Source organism: Aquila chrysaetos, chromosome 19, assembly GCF_900496995.4.
Source record: "Aquila chrysaetos chrysaetos chromosome 19, bAquChr1.4, whole genome shotgun sequence".
NCBI classification, from domain to species: domain Eukaryota; kingdom Metazoa; phylum Chordata; class Aves; order Accipitriformes; family Accipitridae; genus Aquila; species Aquila chrysaetos.
In genome coordinates this window covers 20,287,974-20,310,912 of record NC_044022.1, presented here as the reverse complement: position 1 = coordinate 20,310,912, position 22,939 = coordinate 20,287,974, and the positions used below count along the sequence as shown (strand labels likewise).

General features: G+C 39.8%; 1 protein-coding gene across 36 annotated transcripts in view; it reads left to right on the top strand.

Moving 5' to 3' along the window:
* The window catches only part of DLG2 (discs large MAGUK scaffold protein 2), a 1,026,767-nt gene that overhangs the window by 874,334 nt on the left and 129,494 nt on the right, over positions 1–22,939 (top strand). Inside the window, exon 1 of one of the 36 annotated variants that reach the window (XM_030042430.1) lies at positions 21,809–22,138. The exons of the other annotated variants lie outside the window; for them this stretch is intronic. The gene's annotated coding sequence lies outside the window, so the exon portion shown is untranslated. Of the gene's footprint in view, positions 1–21,808; positions 22,139–22,939 lie in introns of those variants that run through there. 36 annotated transcript variants of the gene reach the window in all.

Sequence of the window (22,939 nt, the reverse complement as noted above, 5' to 3'; positions counted from 1 at the left end):
GGAGAATGCTTTCCATTTCTAAAAATGACTGAAGCTTGTAGCAGTGAGTATGTCTTTGACTTTGAATAAAAATGCTCAAGGCTTCTAAAGACCAGATTACAAGTGTTTCTTCTTAAGTACTTAAAAACATGTCCAAGAATCCACCAGAGAGGTGTGCTGAGTAACAACTATTGATTTCAGGTTAGACATCTACATAAACACTTTTACAAATCTGACTGGGTACCTTGTATCTTTAGGCTCTTGTCTACTTTTGAACTTTTGGAGTGGAGACCATTCAAGGTTTTTTTGAATTTTTACCTAGGCTTTTATGCTGGACTTGTCCCAGGTTGTGGCTGGGCCATAGAGCTGCTTAACTATTTTACAAAGCTGGATTCATAATTTGTTTTCTGTTCTTATTTTATCAAGCAGCTGCTCTCTTCTCCCTGCAGTTCCCATCAAATGCTCATTTCTCTGTTTTGTGGTGGTTAATTGACTTGCTAGGGAATTAAAAACAAAACACAAAATGCTCATAATTTAAAGCGTGTCTACATAGTGTGTTTAGGCAGATGAGAACTTGCTCTGCCTGTGATGTGAATTGACTCATGACTTTCCTCTGTTTGATCTATTCTACCAAAAATGCTATTGTGGCAGCAGCAATCCTGAAAATACTTTTTCCTAAGCTTTAGCAGAAGTGGTGCTATTCAGGCTATGCAATAAAACCACTAGGTCCAGAAGTCAGATGTTTATAGGACAATAGTGGCAGGAAGAGTTGTCTCTTAGCATCTTATTTAGAAAATAAATTACTCATTCTTACATATGCTGGTTGAGGCTGAATATGATTACTCAGTTGTATAAAACTTATAGAAAATCATGAGATCTTGTCTGTGGTCAGCATTGGTCTCCTTTACCGGAGACATGGATTGTATAATATCATGTATCCAACAGGCAGGCAAAGCAGAAAGCTTTTGAAAAACAGCTATTGATTTTTCATAGCTATAAACTGGTGATTTTTGTGTCATCACTGCAATTTCAAAACACCTTCCACGTCTGCATTAATTAGTGTAACTAACATATGCCAGCAACGGTTCTTCTCATCTCACCTTTTGAAGGAAAACAGTGTGGGCAGAGAAGTGTTTTGGTTGGATTTTTGAAGTTATCTGTACATGCCTATTACTACATACTCATTACTTAAAGCAAGATGAAAACCAATGCTTAAAAGCAAATCTGGTGAGGTCTGTGACTGCCTCAGCTGTGTCGGGAATTCATTCCTTAGCCACTGGCTGACCTGTCGAATTGTGATTCAGCTCTTGGGTGCTCAGTGTGAGTCATGTCGATGTAATTCCAGCCCAATTAACTTTCATATTCTCAACTAATGTTTGGTGGTTGTGAGTATGTGCAGGTCCAGTAACTGCAAATGTTCATACTTACGCAAATCAGACCTGAAGTGGGTAATTTGAGCTCTTACATCACTGCGCATGCTTAAAAGCGCTGGTCATAATCTTTCCAGACTACTACACTTTAGAGGTATAATGAGTTTTTTGGAGAGGCATTGACTGGTGATTATTTAAAGACTTAAGCAAACAATGTTTAGCATCCTGTGATTCCCCAGAAATCAGTGGTGGTGCCTGTGATCAGTAAATGAGAAGTAGAGGTTGGTATCATTTGTGAAACCCTTCAGAACTGATTGTACACACTTAGCAGCTTGTATCTTCATTTTCAAAATGTGGAGGTGTAAAGTGAGGAAAAATTTCATCTCTTTTCTTCAGAATTAGGAGGTTCAGCAAATGTGCAAATCTGGAGATATTCCCACATGTAACTATAACTATAAGCTAATTTTTACATAAGGTACATATTTATTTCTTAAAGCTCGCATATTTTGTCTTTAGTCAGTTTAATAAAAGTGCTTCCCGCAAAAAAATTAAGCATTTGCATTCTACTTCTATCTTATTTTTCTGAAGGTTTCTAGAACAGTTTTAGTATAGGATTTGATTACAGCAATGAAAATATGTTAATTTACTCAATTCTCTGCATTTTCTTTTCTTTCTTTTTTACTTTTACAAAGAGAAAGGAAATCTCCCAAGTTGCATAGCTCAAACTATACAAGAATAGGCATTTTTTTTGATTCTCAAAACTATGGAGAAGGGGAGAGGAAGATTCTTTCAGCCATTTCACTTGCCTGGAAGTGCTTCATTTACATGGAAGATGGGGTTCAGCTCACAATTAATGTCAGGTGTGGGCATCGATTTAAAGTTCCTAAATATGAGTTCCTCCACGTGGATACCTGTAGTGATCCAGCTTCTACTGCAGCAGGGGAGTGCCACCCTGCATGGGTGATGGACGGCAGCGTCTGAGGGACCGGCACGGGGCTGGCAGGTACGGTGCAGGAGCTCGCAGCAGCTGAGGCCAAGTGAGATAGTTGGGGCATCGCAGGTGGTACCAGCCTCCCATGCTTAGGCAACCAAATCTTATCCCTAGACTTCCTTTAGGGTCAAGAACAAGCAGTTGTTGACCAAGATCCATGTGATCTCTTTTAAGCATCTGCTAATTTATATCCATTGACTATTAGGGCAGTGTAAATGACTGGGGCAGATATACATGTCTTATTGGTAGACGTTTTAGAAGTCATTGTATCATCAAATCTCAGCCTAAATTTGAAATGATGTTAAGCAGTGCAAGCCAATGTAATGGGCTTACTGATACGGGAGAGTTTCTTGCTCTTCTCTGCTTCCTCTGGTGTTCTTCTGCCTCTGCACTGGCTCGTGCAGCTTTCCAAATGACCAGAAAATGATGCAAACGAAAAAAACAAAATGAAAAACAAATTCTGGTGTGTTAGTGACTTGTCAGATTAACGTTAGACCTGTCAAAAGGGAAGGGAAAGAGAAAACAGGGGAAGGAGTGTCCTTCCTTAAAAGTGGCACATGTGAGGTTGGCTCTTCAGAGCTGTGTGACATCTTCCAGGTGATCAGAACCTGAGTGAGGTTGTGGTCGAAGAGCAAAAGAAAAAAACTCAATCTGTTAAAAACATAAAGAATTTATGTTTGTTGTAGAAAGGGAAGCAGATCTCTGTGAAATGAAGGGATGTCAGTGAGAGGTAGGGCCTCATTGAAAAGGCTCAATGCCAACCTCTTTAGCTGATATCACAATCAAATACTGTGGAAATAATTATGTCTCTAGCTGAAAGTCATTACTTAAACAGAAGGAAAAGTACATATAAATACTTTTTTGAAGCACAAAGAAGGAAAAATAGTGTGATGAAATTGCTTCCTTTAAGGCCATATATTACTAATGCCAGGGGATGGAGTTTTCCAGAGACATTCAATAATCTGATGTTAACAGGAGCAGAGTTAGACGAACAGGGAATGTGCTGAAAACTCTCCAGGAATTACATGGAATCACAGAATAATCCAGGTTGGAAGAGGCTTCTGGAGATCATCTATTACAACCCCCTGCTCTACAACCAGGCTCCTCAGGGCCTTCCTCAGTCAAGTTCTGAGTATCTCCAAGGATGGAGATCCACGGCCTCTCTGGGTAACTTGTTCCAGTGTTTCACCATCTCATGGTGATTTTTCCTCCCCATAGGCTTAGTCAGAATTTGCCCTTGCTGCAGCTTCTGGTTTTTGCCTCTTATCCTTTTACTGTGCACCTCTAAGAATGGTCTCTCTCCATCTTCTCTAGACCTTCCCATTAGGTAGCTGCAGACAGCAACAAGATCCTTCTGTGCCTTTACCTCTTAAGGCTGAGCAAAGCCAAGTGTCTCAGCCTCTCCTGTATGAATGCCTGCAATGGGGTTATTAGAAGTAAACTACGTATGAGAAGGCAGATCTCCTGCTGTACCGAGTGTCTAACTCACTTTTCAAGGCGAGGGGCAACTCAGCCAGCCTACTTTTAGCCTGAAGCCCTGTGGAGCTCTGACATGAATTATTGCCGATTGTAGATGGCGGAAGAGATGTGCATTGCTTGGTTACAAGAGAGCATCTTTGTTCCGTGCGACCGCTCCTTTTATTGCAAACCTTACTGTAGCAAAAAGGAAACCACATTGCTGCTGCCTGCTTTTCTCTTCCTTAAAGTGTATCATTAATTAGTTCACAGTAGTAGCTACACATCTGAAAATGCGTTTCATTTCATGATCCCAAAGTGCTTCGGAGGATTAAGGATTAAATTACACTCGCTAAGGTACAGAGGTGCAAAGGGGACTGGGAATGACACAGAAACCAGAACAGAGCTTGTGCTTGGGGAAGATGAAGAGCTCACCCGGAGCACCGTTACGGTGGTGCCGGTGACTTCAAGGAGGCAAGGCTGGGGGGAAGCACTCTGGCTGCTTTATTATACTTCATGTATTCCAGAGGTTCTCATATACGTTCAGGTTTTGTCCCTTTTTGCCTAAAATTGCCTACAATTTAGAATAGTTTCATTTAATGCAAGAGATTCTTAAGCAAAATTTGAGGGAGTCTCTTTTAATCAAAATGCTGCTTTTGAGACACTAAAGCTGTTAAAATGTGAAAAAAATCCACAAACATTTAAATAAAACCCATATTTGGTGAGCTCCTATAATGTCAGAAGAGGACTGCACCAATTATATTTCCATAGATGTAAAAATCCAGAGCAGGAATAGGTCACAAAGCTTTTCAAATCGTACAGATTGCGTTAAGAATATATTTGTATTTTACTGGTTTGTATTAATAAAGTTACCATTATGAGCACAATTTGAATCATAAATCAGAGCTAATTTCCTAATCTCTTCTTTCCTGCTCTATGTTTGTTGGCTTTTTTTTTTCCTCTCCATTTTTAAATGAGTTTAACACATTATAGGTGAATTTGCAATATGATTTCACTTTTCATTTCTTCCCAGTTCCTCTCTTTTTCACAGAGGAAATTTTGTTCCACAGTTCTGGGAGCTGTAATGCAAACTGCCAGGGCCTGGGATCCACAAGATCAGGTATTTAGACGCATAAATGTAATTGCCCGCACCCACAGGATAGCAGACACATGCAAAAGGATGAAGACGAACTGCAAAAATATCCTAGCTTCTAAAGTGAGGGAAAGAAAAAGGAGAATCTATAAAAGTATTGAAAATACAGTATAAGATGTTGCTTTACTGTAAAATTCTACTACTATAGGATTAAAGCTTCTTTTAAACTTTTTAAGGAGAAGGCAGGCAAAGCTCAGCCTTCAGTGCTTTGTAAAGGAATGCAATGTTGTAATATTCCTAGGATTCAGTTAATAGTGTTCAAGGCTATGATATGGGCTTGGATCACCTACTCTGTTATACCTGTCTACCACATGCTCTTAATTTTCACACTGGTACAACGCTGCTGAGGACAAAAATCAGGTAGAACAAAACTGTATTTTCCATGAGAGTAAAGTCAAAGATGAAACCTATCTATGAGAAGTTTATTCATCCTGTTTTGATTTGATGACACGGAGAAATGGAGAATTCAGCAATTCATGTGCTAATTTCTTCCAGTGGTTATTCATTTTAATAGATATTAAAATGTGTGCATTATTTCCCACGTGGATTTCTCTGTCTTGCAATTCCTAATGTCTTCTTTTCAATGCTTTCTAAATGAAAGTCATTAAGTATCTAATATTTTGTCCCATGAAAGTGGCTCTACATAACAACTTCTCTATTTTCTCTTTGCCAAGCTAAAAACCTCTATAACAATTTCTTCAGCTCTTCTTCTTCATGGCTCTTTTGGCTTCTGCCCCAGTGTTTCACTGTCATTTTTGGACAACAGTATTTCTTTCATTGTTTTAGTACCAGTGTCCTCAGTACCCAAATACACATTTCTAGTCTGCATTTTATTCCTTTTTCTCCTCAGTCTAAGCACACCTAACCCATGTGAATTGCCCAGCCATTTTTACTCTAAATCTCTTTTAGAGTCACTCTTGTCAAGCATTCATAGCAATGGCTTTCGTTCTTTGTTTCTTTATATATATCATATTAGTCGGTTATATTCAGACAGATTTCATTCAACTGGGACTAGCTTAACAAATGAACCAGATCATAAAACAGGGCTGATCTCTAATTGCTATTACCTTTTCTACCAGTCTTTGTTCTAGCCTCACATTTAGTCAGAAGAGGCTTAGCTTTCAAAACCATTGATGAAAATGCTGAAAAATGTGTGTTCTTGTATTTATCCCTGTGAAACCCCACTGAAAATATCTTCATTCAGGAATCATTTTGTGCTTTTAAATAACATTTTGAGACACAAAACATTTCCTTGTAACTTAATATGGGGTTTACTGATCCTGTATGGCACACAGCCTGTAGCGTTCATTCCAACACTTCACAGAACACTATTATGTTTAAAGAGTTTTTCTAATTGGTCATCATTTTAAAGTCAGGAGTAAGGCTTTTTTTGAGGAGGCATATTTTCAGTAAAATCATGTGAATGGTATTACATTCCCATCTTTAATTTTTTTTGTCGTTACTTTAATTGCACTGATACTGTGCTTACCCAGGCATCCTTTCTGTCCATCTGGATCACAATTCTTTCAGCCTGCTGGAGTTTCCTCAGCAGTCCAAGGTGCACTAAGGAGGAAAATCTATAAACCAGGTGTATCCTCATCTGTGACTTCAAGAACTCTTAGACATTAATTAATCATGCCTATTTATATTCTATTCCCAGTTAATAATGTTTAGTTTTTTACTTTGTTTTTAATAAGCACTCTACTAATTACAGACAGGTATTTCATCCCTTTCATGTAAAAAAAAGTGCATCATCCTATTTCTTCCCAAAACCTGAATAGCACTATTTAGTGAATAGTTCCCTGTGTTCTGCATTACTATTAAGAATTTTATTATCTTAACCTAATGATGGGTCTACACCACTGCTTATATCTTTTTTCATCCAAATAGACTGAAACAGTCCTTTTTATTGTTCTTAGTCCTGCCAGCTATATTTCTTTGATATTTTCAGAACTTATTATAATTTTCTATACTTGATACCTTTTGATTTACACCAGGCGATATTTTTTTTCCTTTTTATTTCTGATGGCTGCCTGTATTTCACCATGGAACCAGGAAGACCTTTTGAGCCTAACCTGCCCTTTCTAGAGCCGTATCTGTCACTGCTAAAGACCAATCATTAGGATCTGCGATGGCAGAGCAGTGAGTTGGAGGATCCGTTTGCACAGCCGGGTATGATGCTCTCTGAAGGCCTGGCCAACTTTTCAGCCACATGCATAAAAATTGTAGGTGCAGACGATGGGCTCAAACTCTGTGGCTGTGGCCCCAGTGTTAACAGGGAGTCCCTGATGAAAGCTGCTTGCACCTATGGTGTCAAAAGTACCTTTTTTGGTAGCATTTTTTCATATTGTGAAGGTGCCTGACTGTTTTCTGTTTTCTTTTTCTGGAGGCAAGTTCTGCTGTAGTTTTCGCTTGAATGGTTATACGAAAAAAATCCCAACAAACCATATGTAAGGACAGAGGCAAAATGATCTCCTCAGCTGAACCCAGCAAACCTTGACAACAGACTCCTATTTCTCTGTCTTGGGCTATCTGAGTGGCAAATTCTGCCCAGAGGCTTGCGAGTACAAATGTGTGGCTAACAAAAATTGTGGGTTTTACTTGAAAGCAGAAAGTAACTGAATTTTCACCAGAGCTTTGAGGGCATAAAATAATAATAGTTTGTTATCTTTTAAGTACTCTCTCAGCATTCACCTAGATTCTTGACATGCTGATCGATGATATGGAATAATGTAATAAATTCAGCCTGACAAGCTGAGGAGTTCAGTGTGGAGATTGAGCCCTACGTTAACGGCACGCAACCCAGGAGAAAATGTAGGCATGTAAACAAAAGCAGAGTTGGATCCAGACTGACTAACAAGGGTGAAATTAAACAGCCACGTCTGCGGGTCCTGGTTTGGGATAGTGCTCCTAGGGCCAGCCCTTAGCTACCTGCTTGACATGTGCCTGATTCCTTAATCCATGGGTGTAAAGTTTGCATTGCAGTTATTGTCCTTGAAGCGAATATGTTTGTGGAAGTGCTAAAATGTTTTTTTATGTTTGCAAGAGAACTAAAAGGTTGATGACTGTCCTATTTTGGGTACAGGGAGAGGACAATTTTGAAGAAACAAATGTCACCTTGATAGAGATTCAAAATTAGAGCTTTCTGAAAACAAGATCATAGAGAATCAGTTTATTCTGGTTTAATTCTGACATTTAAGAAGGCCTAAAATTAGTCCTGGATGTGGCAGACAATATTTGGGTTTTTACTTGGTTGTTCACCATTATCTTCAGTTCCTTTAAGAAGACTGGGCCAGATGGAGCCCCTGGGGTGAGATGAGGGAGCTCCTGCACGATGGAGAACGGAAGGTGCTAAAAGCTAGGAGAAACGTCAAGGTCTGACAGGTGAAAGGATCACAGAAAGAAGATGGGATCCTGCAGCTCGTGTGCAAGAGTTTCAGAGAGGAGCAGGGAGGAGGGAATAGGAGTGCTGGTGTGGGGTCTGCTGCTTCTCAGAGAGTCCCTGAGTTAGAAGCAGCAACGGCTTAAAGTGTGGAGCCTCTCCTGCCATGGGACCAGAAGAAAACTCTGTATAATCCCTGCATAATCTCTCTTTGATTTAAAATAATCACTTTGGTAGATATATGCTAGTAAACAATGTTTGGCAATGTTCCCAAACCGGAATGTGATTGCCCTTGCTGTTAAATTGTTCGCAGGGTTCCTGACACATTTTGGCCCAGTACTACATGATCTGGGAACCAGCCCGGGTGCAAGACCAGCCCCGGGGGCCAGGTTAAACTTTGGGACAGTAGGACAGTTTGGTGGCACAGATGTGAGCTGCTCCAGGCTGCCTCAGGGCCTGGGAATCGTCTTGGAAACTTCTGAGTTACTAATTATAAACATAGCCTTTGAGGTCTCTCTAATTAAAAAAACTTCAGGATTCTAATAAAACCTCCATTTTCTGAGTCCAAAAGTCTTTCAGATCTACCGCACAGCTCTAGCCAGCCCAGGGTCCTGCGACACTGGGGTTAAGCCACCCCTGGCAGCGTCTGCAGCTTCCGACAAGCACGTGTAAGTGTGAAAGCAGAGCTGACTGGAAGCCAAGGGCCATCGTTATGTCATTAGAGCTTCAAGAACTGCAGAATGTGAACATGTGGTATAAAGATTTTTTTAATTTTTTTTTTTTTTTTAAAGTACATTTTTTCCCCTGCAGTCGGAATGTCAGAGCACCAGGAACAAATGCTCAGTTTGAGATCTCCAGGCGGCTAGAAGCTGCTGTGTGCTACGCAACCTGTTGGCACCGTACAATCTTTGCAGCTCTTGAACTGGCAGCCTGCCAGGAACTTGAGGGTCACCCCTAATTTGCCTATTTATTATTGATTGAACGCTGCACAATGTGCCAATTTGCATAAATCTACATAGCCTTTTAATTTTTAATTAATGCATATCTTTTTTACAATTTTTAAGATATGCTATCAATCACTTTCATGAACTATGGGGTGATAAAACCAGGTGAACGAAGCCAAAGGAACAAATAGCACTTTTTGACCTAAAATCAACCTTTCTTCCCAGTGCTGATGTGCTTTTGAAAGCAGTTCTTAGGAAATGAGCCACATTTTCTAATTGTTCCCGTGCTGCTACTTAGCACAGAGCTTCCATGCATACCCCTACGGCTGCTCATGCAGACAGATACAAGTCCATTTAATTGCTGTGAATTACTCTTTTCCACTTATAGAGCACTCTGATCAGCAGCACTGTTTGTGGTGCCTCTCCTGAACTGCAGTATCCCTTTGCTGGGCTAGAGAAGATTAGGATGGAAAAAAAGATATGAAACAGGAGGAGAAAATCGATGGGGAAAAGTGATGCTCACAAACTGGCCACCAAATATTTTACCCCTCCACAATGTTTCATTGCCATAAAATATTTTAAAAAAACACAATTTCTTCTTTTAAATGTCTCTAAGCTTGTTTTTCAAGTAAATGAATAAATCCTGAAGGTTTGTGCTCGGAGGAAGGGGGGATCTTGTTGCTGTTTTCAGCTGCCAGAAGGGAGGGTATTGAGAAGAGCCAGAGCCTTCTCAAGGATGCACAGTGATGGGGTGGGAGGCAATGGACACAAATTACGACAAAGGAAATTCCAATTTTTTATTAAGAACAAAATCTTCACTATGACAACCGTCAGATATTGGAAGAAGTTACTGAGAGAGGCCGTGCAATCTCAGTCCTTGGGTATGTTCAGAACTCAACTGGACAAGGCCCTGAGCAAGTGGACCTGCTTTGAGCATGGGGCTGGGTGAGATGAACTCTGGAAGGTCCCTTCCAACCTGAATTATTTTTTGATTCTGTGAGAATCAAGTAGATCTGTGAGAATCAGAATAGATCTTTTACAAGATACACTTCCATTTCAACTAGATATATATAATTGATAATTTAACAGTGCATATCATGGTGTAGTTCACCATGAAAGTCTGTAGCTGTGTAAATAATGCTCGGGTATGGTGCTGAGATTAGTTTAAGAGACTTAGTTACCTGTCTTTTGAAGCACATTTCATGTGGATAATATGTAGAAGGGTGACACGATTTTTTTTCTCTTTGGACACTAGTAAGTAATCATATCTTAATGAAGGCACTAGGAAATTATCCTTCAAACCTGGCTTATTTTGCATGAAGTGTATTAATACGGGTAGAGCTCAGGTTCTATCCATTTCGTGAAAACTGAATGTAAGTATTGCATGTGTATAAGGTAGTGGGTCTTCATTTAAGTGTACAGGAAGTATGTGTGAAGGGTGTAAAGATTCCCCTGCATGAAAATTGCCTTTCAGGATAGCTAGGTAAGTATTTAGAAACCTTCTCATGGTAGAAAACTGCTCTAGCAAAACCGCTGTCGAATTATCGGTTCATATTTTTTATCATATAGAGCCTGGTAATAAAGTTTTCCAGAAAATGTTTAAATCAACGTTCTCTTAGAAAAAAAGGATGAGACTTTCATCTAAAAATATGTTTTTAAAGACAGATACACAATATTTCTTGCTCTGAACTGAGGATCCCTGAAAAGGTGGTTATTACTGGGGACAGAAGATAGATGGTCTTGGTTAGGGAGTTGCTTTGAGCTGCAGAGCAACCAGATAACCCCCATGTTTTCTGTAAAAAGAGTTCATTTTTAATGCTGCTGCCAAAAAGACCATAAAGTGAGGGGTTAGAAAACTTGCATAAAATATATTGAGAGGTTGCCTGTTAATTGTCTTCCTTTCTGATATATATGCAACTGAGGTTGGTTTGTGTTTGCCAGGATGGTTAGCATTTGTATAGGTATCTGGACTAAAACAGCTGAGGAGCCACGCTGAGTCTTCCTCTTCCCATTCTGAAGGCCCAAATGCTCCTCGGCTGAGCAGTTATCCATAAGATATTTATTTTGGTTTTCCCTCTTACAGTAGCATTTTTATGCTAAACCAATAAAATCACAACAAAATGAGCAAAACAGGAATGATGAAAGATCAGCTACAGGACTTTATTTGTCACATGTACTCCATTAACAAAACATTTATTGTTCTTGGAAAGGATACATGTCATGTAATGGGAGAAACTGTTCCCTGACAATGCTGCATCTGGGTATTATCAACAGGCACTGTTTGCGTGTTGCAGAGGGGAAAAAAAATGAACAAAGAAATGAACACCTTATTACATAAAATACCAATTTAGGAAACATCAACAACATAATATCTTGGGCCCAGATACATTAGTGTATCTGGACATTTAACTCCTGGGGCAGTCATTGAGGGCGTAGCTTTCTTTGCAGAGAAAATCCTAATTGTTCTAATAATCATTATTTTGTTGATGACATTACTATTTAGAATAGAATATTTCAGTTGGAAGGGACCTACAAGGACTATCTAGCCCAACTGCCAGACCAATTCAGGGCTGACCAAAAGTTAAGGCATGTTGTTAAGGGCATTGTCCAAATGCCTCTTAAACACTGACAGGCTTGGGGCATCGACCACCTCTCTAGGAAGCCTGTTCCAGTGTTTGACCACCCTCTCGGTAAAGAAATGTTTCCTATTTATTAGTAGACACCTAATAGAGCACCTTCTGTGTTCCCAGTAAACTGGCTGCTCTACTTATTTGTCCTTCATATTAGGACTAAAGGGAAAAATGTTTTGGTGGGGTACATATTGGTACGTCATTAGGATTTTGCCGAAGTGCCAGCATAGTCCAGGTGGGTTTCTGGTTCCTAGCAGCTCCATTCTCCTGGTGAGCTCCCTCCCAGGCTGCTGAGCAGCCTCATCCTCCACACTGAGCAGTGCCCAGGGACTGCCCCAGGCTGGATGTGCACAGCCCATACCACCTGGTGTTTGGCAGGGATTTTTCAGATCTACGTGTTTGATTTTTAAGCAAATTGCCAAAATATCAAAACTGTGGGAAATCAGCTTTCTCTGTCGAGCTCCATTTCCTAGCTCTGCATAGAAAACCCACCTGAAAAATTACCAAAAAAAAAAAAAGGTGCCAGAATGCAAAATATCCATTAACATGTTACGTTTAGAATCAAAGATCACTGGAAATAGAGAACTGGAGAAACTGTAAGCAGAATAATTGCGTCATTTTTCTCCTCTCGTGTTAGCATGAAGTTGCAGAGATGAAGTACGTTTTGGCAAGATTAGATCCGTGAGTCTTTCATGAAGTTTCACCTGGACTTACCAAGTGGACAGTAAAATGATCCTAGTCCTAATAATGTTCAATACATATAGCACATACCTTCACATAGCAGGTTGCCTCTCAACTGTAATTAAGAGTCCTCAAATGTAGAAAATAACGTGAAACATTCTTTAGATTTCAGCAGTCATCATATTTATCACATAGATGAAACAAAACATTAGTTTAAATTAATATGGGACACTCATAGTAACATTACTTCAAAGAAGAAGGTCAACTTTTCAGAATCATATTTTCTCAGCTGTCATTGGTGATTATATACTGTATGATGGCATTTTTCTTTCTCAGTACAATATTAAGGACTAATCTGAGTTTTTCAATGGCTTGTCCCACTCATTTTTCTTTATAACATATACACCTAAATTTTAATGACCTGCACGTAGGCTGTGTCTCTTTTATTACTACTACATGGGAACAAAAAGATTTTGTTTTGGTTGGGAAGGTCAGAAATAATTTCTGGCTACAGCATCTAATCTAATGCCAGTTGTTGTTTCTTTCCCACAAGAAGCCCTTAACTTTGTTGACCAGGTGTGAAAGGGAAGTTAAAGAAAATCAATTATTTGCAGGGAGCAGTATTAAATTAATGTATATTAAGATCTTAAATGGATTTAATTCTTCCAGAAAAAAGAGGCCTTAATTTCTGGTAGTTTCATTCAAAGAAAGACCCTGAAGTGACTCCATGAATATTAACATGCTTTAAATTTTACATACATTGATTTCAAACATTTAATTGATTTTCCCTAACCTTCTCCGAGTCTTTTTAAGTCAACAAGTTTGTAGTTTAAAACCAGATGCTTATTTGAAAATCAATTAACTGCAAACCAAGGAGGGTATAAAAGTACGTTCTTCATTCTATATAGTATTGGTATAGGAATTATCTTACAGGAAGTAAAATGTGAATTAAGATTTGACTTTCAAAATTACGTTTCTTAGGTTTCTGAGAAAAGCCAAACACATACCTCAAAAACTTTACAAGAAACATGCATATGTAATTGAATGATTCATCTGTTTTTGTGATCATTTGCATTTAATTTCCATCCAGTGTCTGGATGAACTTATTGTTAGTAATATTTTTATAATTAACATACTTCATAGGAATATTTGCCCAAGAAATGTAGTGCTAATATTTACACCTCACCAGGCAGGAAATGAAGAAATAGTATATGATTATGCAAAATTCAAATTGTAAATACTAACAACATAATGTTCATAAGTCAACTATAGGAAGAGGCTATCTACTAACTCCCGTGTGATCATTAATTTGTGAAAACAAAAAAAAACCTCAGTAAAAAAAAAAAAAACAACAACAAAAAACCCAGAAAAAAAGAAACAGAGAAGAAACCATATATTCACTGCAAATTATTTGCTCAGCTCTGCTGGTTGGTCATACTCAGAAAAGCTTTATTTACTAGTCTCTTCTTTTTATTAGGATATAGGTAGTGTAAACACACACACAGGATTCGCATTTTTCATCTTCCTAAAAGTCCTTGTTATTTCCGTGAGTAAGAGCTGAAGTACAGTAGTCCAATGGGATGTTTGCTGGGAAACAAAGTAATTAAATATACTGGTAAAAAGCAAAAGGATTTTTTTCCCTCATAACTTTCTGGTACAAGCTAACTAATTTTTGCATGTCCAGAATTTTGATGATTTCAGGGGTGTAGTTTTTATCACTTTCTAAGAGAATGCCATGATATCCGCAGGGTCACACATTGCCAGGACACATCCCATCTATTAAGACATGAAGCTGGCTACGATCTCCACAAGGAGTCATCTTCTTAACTGCCCTGTCCTTTCATGGTGGACTGGAGACAGTGTTTTCTTTGTAAGGGTCATAGTGTTTCCTTCAAAAGCAACCCGTTTTCATCATCTTGCTGCATTTTTCTACAATGTTATTAAAGTCCTTGTTTGGTACCAACACAAAGCAGTATGGATTGTCCACTTTCCACATGTTCACCTCAGGGTCACTTTGTTTTTATTGTTCTCATTCAGGTATGTCACTTCTGATTATTCCACCCCCAAATTACATTTTAAAGGCCAATAAGTGTGTTCTCTGAGAACTGGAGCTGAAAAAGTTCCTTTAACTTGTATCCACGCTCAGTGACAGTGCTTTTTTGTTGTTTCCTCTTATATTGCTCAGGCTGACATGTATTACTGTCTGCTATGCACTATTAACGTTGGGAGGGTCAAAGGATTTTTTTTTTTCCTAATTGTAGTTAAAAGCAGAAAAAAAGACTAAAGACGTTCACTGCTTGGACTCTCCCACTCTTGCAAAACTATTTGTTTTGAAGGTGCTTAGGTGGCCTGCAGCTTTAACATTTAAATACATCATTATTTTTAGTACATCATCTTCACAGTACCTGCATGAAGCAGTGCTGAGCTGAGAAACTGAGTCGCAGAAGCAGGATCCATCCCAGGACGCGCAGGAACAAAACTCCTGCGGCAAATGTCCCGGGTTCTCAGCTACTCCCATTGGCTCCTGCTTTCCTTTTCCAAGGCACTGTGCTAAAAAAGCTATCGAGTTTTAAGTGCAAAGGAGAGAAGGCAATCAGCTTCCTCCTCCCCTCTGCTGCTCTTAACTTTTCTTTTATCTTTGGCCTTTATTTTCCATATGATTTGTTTCCAGTTCAGGCATCTAGTAGAAAGCTGGTCAGAGCATAGGAGTAGACAGCTACAAATTTAAGTGCTGAGAACTGCACATCCTCAGCTTTAACATGTACAGTCTCTCTGTTCAGTTCTTCACTATTTCCTGATAAATTCCATTATATCATTTAAGAAATATTAACCAAATGTTCTTGTTGTATCTACATAGCGTGAGTTATTTCGGCGGGGTTTCACTCAGAGACGCCGATGCTGTAGTGAGAATAAGTATTTGTATTTCACCTCCTTTAATTCTTCAGTTCTTCAGTTAAAGGTCTTAGAGCACTTTCCCACTCCTAATTAATCCTCGAGCTATAAGTAGTTCAAGAACAGAGCATCTAATCAGCGTCCTGGTTCCTGGGTCCCATCAGACACAATCCTTACAAAATGGTGGCTTGTCCTTAAGTGCCCAACTCAGCTCAGACTCCGTGGAAGTTAGTTGCGAGGTACAAATGTGATGGGATGACAGACATTTCCCTGCTCACGGTTACTGCTGCCCTGTAGATGGAGCATCCTTGCCATTCACGCCTTCAGAGTGCCCGGGCAGTTCAGGAATACACTGAGCATGAAAGTTCCCTCAAAGCAGGTCCACCAGGGTATCATCACCCTTAGCCAACCAAAAGGGCTTCTGGTGAGAGCTGAATTAATTGGTCTGACATTAGAGCCAAGACAGTAAATCTGCAGTTTCAGCAGTCTTGTGAACCATGCGAGGCTACAGATGATTCCTGCTGAGCTGAAGGAGGGTTTGCCGTATCCCAGCAGAGCAGTTACTTCTTCCTTTCTTTTCAGAGCAATACTTCACTCTGATGCTCCTGCAACTGCATCTATTCTTCCTCGCTGGGAGGTACTTTCTTGGCACATTCGCAAGTAATGGCAAAAAAACTGCCGAAGCAAAATTGCCAGAACGGCTGGCACAGACCTAGCTTGAGTATCACCTGCTGTCCTTCCTTGGCTTGTCTGGGTCACAAACTGCTTTATATGTTCAGGCTCCAGGAACAACATAACCGTGGAGTTCAATATGAGTAAGTTAAATTCCCTCATGGTGTCATCTAAGCTAGTTCGTTTGGAGCTAGCATGGAGCATGGGTATCTCTACATTGCTCTGCCATCTGCATTGTAGTTAGTCATCCAGGCTTCAAATTTTCTTTCCTGAAAGAAAACTGTAGGAGGGGAAAACTTAATCTAAAAGTGTGTGCGTACTGATTCCTGTGCTAGCTCATTGTCACAATCGGTGCAGAAGGCATCCTCAGGCGATGCCTCTTATTTTTTGCAATCTACCACAAACGCAGGCCTGAATTTCAGAGTTTTCTCATGAAGACCGTTCTGTGTGCTCTCCTTGTGTCCCTTTCCATGGACAGCCCCTTGCAGCACTGCCACGGGCTTCTTCAGTAAAGCAGATCTGCTCTCTCCACCGCACATACCGTGCCTCTTACCGTGATGTCTGTAGAGCTGTTACTTTCTCCATGCATCAGTAATTGCCGTAGGTAACGTGAAGGACTATGCCAAGCTGACAGATTTTTCATCACCATCCTCAGAGGAGTCAAGTGTATCATTCCTGTGCTGTACTTCTTCCCCAAATCAGCCACCTACTCCTCCCACCACAGAGTGCACGCAGAGTTAAACTGCGAATGGCAGGAGGATCTTCATGTCTCCACCATTCTTTGCTGTACAAAGCTGTTAACTCCTTTGCTCCCTGCACCAGCCTTACAAGGAGTTGACTGTGGGACCTTCTCTTTGTGTAAAAGATGCTTGTCTGGTTTGCTACTGGATCTAATCCTTTACCTAATAGAAAGTGGATCCTGAGCTACTTTTCCAGCTCTTGGAGTTAGTAAGGCCTTTATGATTTGTTTAGATTTGAATATCGAGCTTCGGACAAATTTAACTCATTTAAAAGGAAACAGCAGAAAGAAAACAATGGGAAACACAGGTTTAAAGGGAAAAGGAAAGTCTAGACAACAAAAAAACCCAGTTCTGGATGCTGAACTATATCCTCCAAGTTTCTCAGTTCTTTTAACCAGCAGAACCAATCTAAGCCATACAGAAAGTCAACATTTGTATGAAGTCTCAGACTACTCCTGTGATACCCACTGGCTTATAAATGGGCTGCTGTAGTATTCCAGGTTCATGGGGTGCTATAAAAGGCTTTTCAAATCAAATCCAGGCAGCCTCTCCAGAGGCCCTAGGGAAAGTGCCATCTGGCCTTCCTTCCTTTTAGCAGCTCTTCTTTATTACTGATAAGATCATTCATATTCTTGAGACTATGAAGCCACCATTAAGAGAGTTCAGCCTTCCTAACTAGCAAAGCAAGTTCTTGTCGTTGCCCCTGATCAACTGGAATTGCTCTCTTGGGTGTCTCTTCATTCACACCTAGCTGAATATCCTCTTAATTCTCTTTTTTCTGTATTTTTTCAAACACAGTCCTCATTCAAAAGAGGACTTGAGCTTTCACTCTGCACTTGCAGCAAAAAAGATGCCACTTGAGGAAGAAAAGTATTGTAATTCAGAAAAATATTATTATAGTAATAGCACTTGTACAGTCCTTTACATCTTCAAATCCTGGTGCCAGCTAATTTATTAATTAATCTAAATATACAATTTTATTCATTTGTATTTATGAGGATTAATCTTAGAAACTGAAACTCTATTTAAAAACTGTTCTTAAATGGAATCGCAAGTGTGCTCCATTGAAAGGAAATTAATTTCTCCATTGCCTTGCTGTAGCAATTAAATTCATTTACATTGTCGCTGCTGTTTATTTTGCAATGCGTGACATATATAGGTTACAGCAATGGAATCTTCTGTCTGACTCAATGTGTGGTACTATTTTACCATATATTTATAAGAGGACAAATTCTCATTGGATTCAGACCACAGACAGTGGAGTAGCTTGTGAAATTCATAAATCCTCAGTGGTCTCACCTGGAATTAAAAATTTGATAGAGTTCTGTACTCAAAAGGTACAACAATGACCCTATCTAGCCCTACTACCCTTAAGAGACTATAGGTATTGAAATTCCCTGTAACCAGTGGTTACCTTTATCAAATGTAATAAAAGACCTTTACAAGTATGCTCAGCTGATTTGGAGTTGAAAAAAGGTAGGTCGCAGAATTAACTAAACTCATACAGATTTCATGGCAATTCTTAGCTGAATTAGAGAGGGAGAGCTAAGTTAGTGCCTTTGCTGGGAAGAAGGTGGGCAACAACCTGGTTAGTGACTTGCAGCCCTTGAGGTTCTGGGGTTTGTCTTGTAAGGGGCCCAGGAGAAGCTGGGCTGTTGTGAAATGTTGCAGACTGAGGCAGAGTAATGGGTTGAGTCTGAGATCGAAGGAGAAACATCCATAAGAAACAAAGGTTTTTTAGATCCCCTGATCATCGGAAAGCTTGGGTTTCTTCTTATTGCTGTTCTTCTGGATGTTATTGTCTGATAAATACTCAGTCCTTTTTTAAATCCTGCTGGGCTCGTTGCTTTAGAGATACTCTCTGACAGTGCCATCAACAGGCTATCAGATGAAAGAGCATTTCCTTTAGCCAGTGTAAATCTGACAAAAATTCACTAAAGGAATTGAAGAGCATAACTGCTTAATGCAACATACAGAATAAACACCTCTTTAGTTTGCATGATGGCTTCGTAGGCCACATGGCCAGAATTACTGACCAGTGTACTGATCACCTGTACCATCTGGCATAGCCTGGAAATGATCTCTGTTGGTGCACATTTATTCACCTGGAACTCTGGGTCCACACTGTGGACATCCTGGAGATCTAGTTTTGCTTCACTGGGATGCGAGTTAACTGTACTAGCGTGATCTTGATAGTATCATATCTGCCTGTAGTTACTCTTAATTTGAAATTTCCTTAGCTGCTTCTTGAGCAGAAAATGTAACTACTCTTGTTATTCCAGCTGAATGCCCTGATTTTTCCCCAGTGATCTCTGTGCTCACTTTAGATGGCAAATAGGATGTCTATGATGTGTAGTCAATATAGTCCATGTGACTATGGAAGAAAGAAGTCATGTTTTTGCAGAAAATGGGAAGACTTTTGTCTTTTTTTTTCCACTTTGAGATCATTTCTAGTTTGCAGCTTGAAGAAAAGAACCTCAAAGTCAATACCAAATGTGTTTGTTACAAATGCCTTAAAAATACATACGATATATACACTTAGGTATACAGAAATCTGGCAGCCATATGGGATTTTCACACACCTGCCGGTGAAGTGAGTAAGTTCGAATGTGAAATCTCACATTCTGCACCAGAACATATGAGCAGAGCCCCAAGGACATGGGTTGTGCGATGAGAGTATCCATTCACTGAGAAGGTAGCAGTTTTACAGAGCACCACATCACTGACTATTACGGCAGTATCAGCTCTGAAATATTTCCCATGGAAAGGTAATGTGGAAGCCAGGATAACTAATTAAAAATTGCAAGTACGTGTGAAATGGGGTAGCAGTTTTTCTTGGAATTGTGGATCTTGTGTAATACCACAGACTGTGGTTTATGCATGCCACCTACACACAGCTATGAAATATTGCAGTGTCTTACATTATTGTGATCTTGGTCAGTTTTACAAACCTGTGCTTAAGTAAATGTGAGCTGAATTTTAGGGTGAATGTTATGTTGGTCAAGGAGATTCAACCAAGCATCACTTGTGTCTTAAATCACACTGCACCACATTATTATAAGGCAGCGTCATGTTTACATAGATTCTTGGGAAGCCTCTTCAAACCTGAATGGTTAAGGCAAAACAAAAAGGAAAATAGATGCCATTTAGGGCATTCTGGCACCTATGGTTTGAAACTGTCTTTTAAGAAAAATAGGTCAGAAAACCCTAATTAGTGCACAAGACAACAAACTGTTGTGCTTGGGGCATTTTAGAGAACCTCCATGACTTGCAAGTGAAATGGGTAAACCCATGAGAGAAAAAGCCAAATCCAGTGGCACAGATCTTTTTGCTGCTTCTCAATGAGCCAGAGTCTCTCATTTGGAACATTTTCGGCCCATATTGGATTATTCCCAGTCAACATTGCTGGAGAATCCAGTTATTTGATCTCGGCTGCCCTTTCCTCTGAGAAAGACAGAGACCTGAAAACCAGTACTCTGATTAAGTCCTGGTACGTGTCCCCTACGTTCTGCCACCCAACTATACACTGCTTTTCCTTCATACAAGCCGATATAGTAAGAGCCAGTAGCACATGCAGAAACACCGCTCCTGCCTCTGGCCTTTAGTGAATTTTTTCTCAGATAGTGAAGGTGCTGAACACAAAGAGACAAATGAGGAATGAGGGGGGGAACAAGCAGCTGAGGACGGGAGAAAAAGGATATATATAGGACTTGCTTTTGCTATGCATGAAATGCAACACCCTGTTCCCACATCGTGACGCACATCAGTCGGTCCAGATGGTGAGAAGGGTTGGGTTTCTGCCTGGGGCTGCCGGCGCAGGCTTCATTTGCATTCCTCAGCCCAGTTGTTCGTGGAAAAGCATCCGGGCGACGCACAACTGCTCACACAACTGTGCTCACCTTCCCAAGCACGACCCTTCTTCGTGGTACCAAATGTTGGGGGAGTTTTACAGGCATGGGGAATGAAAGGAACTGGATTTAGTTCAGGCTCCAAATGGAGCCGTCCGATAGTTGTCACCAGTGATGTAGAAAGAGAAAATCATCCCAAATAAAGCTTTCATTCACACTCTGCGCTCGTACAAATAGCCTTGAGTTTTTGTAAAACACATACAAAATTCAGGGAGCTCAACTCTGAAAGAGCAGCTTCTGCTCCGTCGTAAAAGACTTGCCACATAAAACCCTTTCCAGTGACTGATCCCGGGCTGTGTATGTCCATTACCATAACCAGTTTTCCTTGTTAGGGGCTAATTGTGAGTGTTAATTTGTGGCATGTGCAACAATTGTGATTGTTATTGCTGTAATTAATCCCATTTGAAAATGTTTAGGTTAATTGGTTGTATTAATGGATCTAAGTTTTAGCTGTTTGGTTGTTATTTTGTATCTATACATCTACTTTAAAACCAGTGCAAGCATATGGAAAAAAGAAAGCATTAGAGAAGGGAACGGCATTACAAATATATATTTATAACTTAGAGGACATTCTTAAAACCTACCAGCATTTTTTAAGAGGCTTTTAAAATGTACACATAATTTCACCTAACAAGTATATTGCTTTTAACAGTCATCTGCCTGGAGTAATGCTTTTAGGTTATCCTTGCTAATGTCCATGAAATTTGCCTGAATAATTTCCATTCATGATAGTGGAAGTTCCGAACTGTGTGTTAGTCACTAAACAAGAACTGTGTCTTTAAGAAGGGAAGATTTTATGAAGATTAAAAAAAAAAATCATGAAAACTGTACCTAGAGGAGATTGAAGCTACATTTACTACTGTATTAAGAAATGTTTAAGTGAAGAATTCATAGCGGTAGATGGTTTCTTCTCCGAGTTTTGTTTCTCCCCTGAAGTGCAGTTGATCATTCCACCTTAACAAGGTGCAGTGATTGACAGGTAGAGATGTTGCACGGAGCAGAAGGTGGGAGTGTGCTCTATTGGTTTGTGCTTGTACATCCTGAGCACCAATTACTGTCACTGCTGCCAGCAGTGATGTGTTTATCAGGATGAGTTATAGCAGAATATATGTACACAGGCAGTGTGTATGCTGGATGACCACCCCCTGTGATGTAAAATATGAGAGTCTGGGAGCTACCGTTTTATAATTCATCAGGTTCAGCAGCTGAATGTTGTTGGTTGGCTTAGTTATAAAGGCAAGTGTGAACTGAACAGCAGACAGGAGCATCTCGCATTAAGAGTCCTGCGAAGCTGCATTTGGTGACTGGGCTCTGCTTTTGTTCAAGTGAATTCAGTCCTCGGTGAGTGATGGGGATTCTGTTGAGCTAAAGCTGTTATTATATAAGCTGGGGAAACCTGCCTGCTAGTTTTATGTGTATTTTGTTGCTGGAAGTCCTTGTCTGTGGTTGTTTTTAGATTTTGCAATATTTTCAGTTGTGTACGTTACTGGCACAAAATGAGATGAAAAGAAAAATGCAATGATGAATTATTCACCATAGTGCTGTGAGGATCTCTTTTCTAGCTAAAGTTACTTTCCTTTAGTGAGTGTGTTGGGGGTTCAAAGAAGCTACAAACCAGCAAATCTACCTGTCATTAAATAGCTTTTAATAGCGGTTAAAGAGAGTGATAGCTGTGGCTTTTGTAACAAGAGGAAGAAAAAGAAACAGCAAAAATCAGAAGCATTTACAAATTTTTTGCTTTTATGTACATGTGGCTTTTCAGATGCAGCATTAAATCTTTTGTGTGCAGCGAGGGGCTGCAAAGAATTTGTATTGTAGAGCTTTTTAATTAGATAATCAGTGAAATGGTAGCCTCTCTCTGTTTTTGTGGTAATATGCTTAGTATCACATTAAAATGAATGATTCCCCATCTTGCATAACAACAGTGCTGAAATATGTGTGAGATGAAAGGCATAGGGAGACTTTGAAACAAACTGTGGGAAACATGATATAGCACAGCTAGGCAGGGAAAGGTATATTCCCTGTAACATATGTACTACTTTTTTAATTTCACCAGCTTTAGGTTCTTTGCTCTAATTATCACTTGCTTCGTTACGACCTCTGTATCTTTTCAAGCAAGCTCCTTTAATATCTGTCGACATT